Genomic DNA, 6,000 nt, shown 5'->3' with positions numbered 1-6,000 from the left:
AGGGTGCTGGAATTATCTAGAGAAACTATATAGTCTAATTACTCCTGAGAGATATAGCTGAAAATGTCGGTACATGTAGAATTTACATTTACAGAATGGACTCATTGTGATTGTTTAAGCAAGCTGGCGACCAGTGTTAATCAGGTCAGTGTTCTGGGGAAAAAAGAGAGAAAAGAGAAAGAAGAAGAAAAAAAGAAAGAGAAAAAAATGGGGAAAAAAAGGAAAAAAAACGGAAAATAAGAAAGGAGGAGGGTACTTCTCAGGCAGGGATGGGCATGGCATGATCCAATGCCTCAGGCGGGAGTTCTGCCTTGGCGGTTGTGGGGAGGAGAGTGGCGGTGCTCCAGTCCCTTCTTGTACCCCGCTGCACCTCGCTTTTTTGGGCGTGTAGACTCCCTGTACCTGGGGCGCAGCTGAAGTTGGTTGCACTCTTCGACCCAGGCCAGTCCCAATCTCCAAATCCTAGTCCGTGCACCCCGCTGAAATTGCCTTAGACACAGCTTCCCAGGCAACCCCTCGGGGCAATTCCAGGCCCCCTGCCGAGCTCTGGGGGTGGCGTCAGGATCTCTGCTTCCTTTTTTGGGTCGGGCTGGCGCGCATGGGCGGGGGCTTGCCTGTCGGGTGCGCAGAGCCCGCTGGAGTGAGGAAAACCAGGTCCCTCTATGCTCCTCACCCGAAACACGAACTCACAGGCTAATTTCCCAGTTTTTAGTTCTTTGCCTTCCCTCTCGAGTTCCAGGCAGCCAGGAGCGCTGATGCCCGGTGTCCGCGCGGCTATTTCAGGGGCCCAGCGACCCGGGAGCCATAATGGCGGCAGGCGCGCTGCTGCTCTGAAGTCCAGCTGCCAGGAGCCCGCACAAAGAAGCAGTTTGTGTGCTCAGGCCCCCAGGACCAGTTGGTGTGAGGGGACCTGGTGTGCAGGTATTTGGCAAGTATGGTCTTTCTCTGCCCCTAGCAGAGGTTCACCCCCCGCCTCCCCCCGAATGGAGGTTTTTCTGTTTTGGACTCTCTCCTTTTCCCCTCTCACTCCCCGTAGAGGGTAGAGGGGGATCGCCTCTCACCCTGGAGTCTCCGATCCCGGCCCGATTTTATCTTCCCCTGTTTTCACTCATGTTAGAAGTCTTTCTCAGTGGATTCTGTGTCCTTTTTCTCCCAATCTCTCAGGTTTTGTAAGGTTTCCAATGGCTTCAGATCTTTTCTGTGTGATGTATGGGCGCAAGTGCAAGTAAGGAGCTCCTTACTTCTCCGCCATCTTGCCCCCTCGGAAATGGGATCTTTAAAGAGGTAATTAATGTAAAATGAGATGCCATGAGCTGGCCCTAATCCAACATGACTGGTGTCTTTATAAGAAATTAGAACACAGACACACACAAAGGGAAGACCACGTGAAGACAAATGGAGAAGAGCATCAACAAGCTAAGAAGAGAAGTCTGACAAGGAAATTAACCCTGTTAACATTTTGATCTTTAGTTTCTAGTCTACAGGATCATGAGAACATAAGTTTCTGTTATTTAAGCCACCTTCTTTCTCTGTGGCATTTTGTTAAGGCAACTCTAGAAAACACTTCCATACTACTCACCATACTACTTCCATTACGGTGTATTTGCTAAGAATGTATACTCTTAAGTCATAGTTTCTTTATTCAAATCTTGGTTATCATTTAGTTATTATATAATCATAGAAGAGTTAGTTAATATTTAAGTATTAACATTTAGAGAAATGATCTGTGCAAAACACTTAGTCTTTATGAGAGCTAAACAAATTTTAGCTATAGTTGTTATAAGACTATTACAGTTATTTAGTAATAACGTTTTTTTATGACAACCAAAAGGATTATATGCCTCAAAATGGATTGAGAGTAGAGCTTTCTAAAAATGTCAGGAGTTATGTTTTTATAGTTTTATTTTCAAACTGCTTCTTGCAAAGTAACAAACATTTCCAGTGTGCATTGTTATAACAAATAAGTTATGTCACTGAAATGTGAACACAAACAGAGCAAAAGCAAGGCACTCTTTGAATCTGTTGTAAAATGTAAAGGCTTATAGAAATCTCTATGCCATATATTAAATTTAAAAAAAGAAAGAAATATAATGGCAGAGGCCATGGTCCTCTGATTTGGCTACTGTGTTCCCAGTGTCTATTATTCTAATAGGTAAAAACAGTTAGTAGGTCTTAAAAATTGTGAATTAACCAATATGATTTAGTTTTACAGGGGAATGTAAGAGAGCATTATACTCTCTTACATCATAAAGATTCATCATAAAGATTCAGATGAGGAACATGTTTCTGAAAATAATTTAGTATGTAAAAAAAGAAAATAATTTATAAAAAAGTGTGACAATAAGCACACTGGTGTCACTTTATGAGCAAATTTATTCTTATCTGTTGAGGCTGCCAAAATATCTTTCTTGGTACAGCCAATATTGATCCACTTCAACGGACATCTTGTTCTGTCATTCAACGACACCCAATAATACTCTTCAAGGCTATGGTAAGACATCTGTCATGTACTGGTTTCAATTTACTTTCTTTGACTAGAATGACTTTTGAATGATAGAAAATAAATGTTTTAGTCTTTTTGCCTATGGATTCCTCTTTGATATAGATGTATAAAGGTAATATCATGGTGTGATAAGCAAAATAATGATCATCCAAAGATATTTATGTCCTAATTACTGTGATCTCTAACTATATTAGATTACATGGCAAAAGAAAATTAGGATTACATGGAATTTAGTTTGCTAATTAGCTGACGTTAAGGTAGTAAAGTTATCTTATATTATCTGGGTCTTTAAAAGTGGAAAAGTGAATCCGAAAATGAAACCAGAGAGACGATAACATGAGAAGCCCTGGGCCAGACATTGGTGGCTTTCAGTTGGAGGAAGCAGGGATGTAGGCAGCTCCTAGATGCCGAAAGGAACAGTGAAACCATGATCTCCTATAGCTTCTAGAAAGGAACATAGCTCTACCAACATTGTGAGTTTAGTCATCATCCATTTCAGACTTCTGAACTATATTCCTGTAAGATAATAAGTATGTGGAGTTTTAGCTAGCAATTTTGCGGTATTTTCTTTTAACAGTAGCAGTAGAAAACTAGTGCACGTGACTTCCACTCCACATTAAAATACTTGCGTTTTCTCCTATAGAACACTAATTCATTTTTTAAGCTGCCACTTATAGGTATGAAATTTGGTTCATTTTATATAATTCAAAATATCCCCAACTTTGCCAAATTCAGTCAAATAATTGATCTATTACATTCACGTTAAACCAGCCTGATGTTGAATGATTAATAGATGATTGAACAATTATGGTCAACTTGTGTAAGAATACTGTGAAATATTCTTTTTCCTGAAACTATGTTATTCTGTGGTAACTATTGAAAAAGATAAACAATCAGACACAATTTAAGCAGATTAGGAAAGATTTTTTTAGCACTATTGAAATATGAAAAAGAGCTGAGATCAACTCCAAATATAGCAAGGACACCTGGGGATTTATAATCAAAAAACAGAGTGAGGGAGTCAGTAGATAAGTTAGTAAGTGGAGACATCGAGGATTGGGGATTCTTACTAAAACAGCCTAACAGGAGTGTTGCTAAAGGCAGACCAATGGCTTAGACATCAAGCTGGGAAAAGGGAAATGTATATCAAATATCAAGAATGATCAGATATCAAGAGTAGGAAGATGAATTAGGATTCTTGCCAACATTGGGCTTATCAAGGACAGAGACCAAAGATAAAGTTCAAGGCCTAGTGGAGAAGAGAGCTTAGAGGAACCTAACTAAAGTGTGGCCATGGGAAGAGTCTTTGACTATTATCATAATATTCATCGTTATAAACTTATTTATCTTAAAAATAGATATTATAAGAATTAAGAAAGAATTACATCTACAACATACAGACCAACTCTGTTCAATAAAATATTATGTAATCCATTATGGTTTGAAGGTCATGTGTTGAAATCTAATCTCCTATATGATGATATTTGGAGGCAGAGCCTTTGAGAGGAAATTAAGTGATGAAGGTAGACCTCTCATGAATATTATCAGTACCCTTATTTAAAAAAAAAAAAAAAGGCCAGAGAGATAGATAGCTTGCTGTCTTTCCTACCACAGGAGAATATGACAAAAAGTCAGCAGTCTGTAACCTGGAAGAGGACTCTCACTAGAACCTGATAATATTGGCACCTTGATCCTGGAATTCTAGCCTTCAGAACCGTGAAAAATAACTTTCTGTTGTTTATAAGCTGCCTAGTCAATGATACTTTGTTATAGCCTCCAGAACCGATTAAAACAATCACAATGTACATTTATATTTTATAGTATGAATATTACAAATATAAAAAGAAACAGATATGATTAATAATATATTTTATTTAACACACATACAAAATGCTATAATTTCATTATGTGATCAACATTAGTAAGTGTCACGGACTATAAGCCTGGAGTTCTCTCCTGTCCAGCAAGCGAGTAGACACAGAATTGAATACTAGAGAGGCTAATGTCTGGGAGGAGAGAAAAGCACCAAACAGAGGCTTTGTCTCCTTATTTATTGAGATCGCTCAAGATCTTACACATGTGGTGAAAGCGAAGAAAACAAGATCTTATATATGTGGTGAACATGAAGAAAACATATAGTGTAGTCATTAACTGGTTGTGTAAGAAGCAAAGGGTCTGGAGGGCAAGAGAATTTTGTGATCAAAGCACTATAGTATATTGGTGCCAGATGGAAAGTAATTTCCTGCAGGGGATAAACAAGTTACTCATGATTTCATTTTAATATCTTGCTAACTAAACTTAGGCGCTTTCACCCCATTGGTGGTGGCTTTCCACCATAAGCTTTTTAAACCTATTTCCCCACAAATAAGATGCTAATGTTCTTTTTCCACTGTAAATCTTTAAAATCCAGTGTGTATTTTACAATTATAGCATATTAAAATTCAGAGAAGTCATATTTCATGTGCTCTATAGCCACAATGGTTGGTGATTATCACATTAGACAGCATGTTTATAGTATTGTTAAACAAAAGTAATGGATTTGTTATCTCATTCTGTTTTTATAGGTTTTAAATATATTGATGAAGTTAGTCCCCTTCAAACAATCTAGAGAGAGGAAAACTTTAAAACCTGATCAATTTTGATTGTTCTCTTACTGATATCCTGAGAAAAACATCAATTTTGTATCTTCTATATACCAGATGCTGTGCCAGACACTAGGGATATAGCTGTGAACAAGAAATGCACAGGGTTAGTGTATGAAAACTTAAGGCTTTGTTGAACCTAGAGTACTAAAGAGGCAATTTCAGTATGTTCTGGGAAATGCTCTGTTGGGCAAAATTTAAGGCTTTCTTCATCTGTTTGGGCTGTTATAAAAGAATACTATAGATTGGAGGGGGCTTAGAAAAAAAAAAAATTTGTTTGTCACAGTTCTATAGTCTGAGACTACCAAGATCAAGGAGCCAATAGACGTGGTGTCTGGAGATTGCCTGCTTCCTGGTTTATAGATGTCAGTCTTCTTACATGGAGGAAGGGTCAAGGGGCTCTTTGGGGTCTCTTTTATAAGAAAATTAATCCTGTTCATGAGAGCTCAGGCTTCATAATACAACCACCTCCCAAATGCCCTACCTCCAAATACCTACCTGGGGCATTAAGTTTCAGCATGTGAATTTTGGAGGACATAAACAATCTACAGCAGAAGTTAAGGGAGCCAATGAGAAGACCACCTAATCATTTTAAGAGAGAGAGAGATAGAGACCAAAAGCAAATTTTAACTCTTTTCCTGAATCCACTTTCAATTCTTTTTAAAATGAGGAAAATACAGCAAAAAGTCCACTTTCAAACAACCCCTCCCAGCATATATATCACATCTATATTTCCTAGTTTTATCAGAGAACCATTAATAGGTTCACAGCATTCTACTCTTCTGAACTGATTTTTGAATATCCCAATTATATTAAATATATTAAGTATGTCTACTTATAATTGTACTTCTTTAG

The sequence above is a fragment of the Hyaena hyaena genome, unplaced genomic scaffold, assembly GCF_003009895.1.
Source record: "Hyaena hyaena isolate Hyena2069 unplaced genomic scaffold, ASM300989v1 scaffold_763, whole genome shotgun sequence".
Classification (NCBI taxonomy): Eukaryota; Metazoa; Chordata; class Mammalia; order Carnivora; family Hyaenidae; genus Hyaena; species Hyaena hyaena.
Note: the sequence above shows the minus strand (reverse complement) of the source record.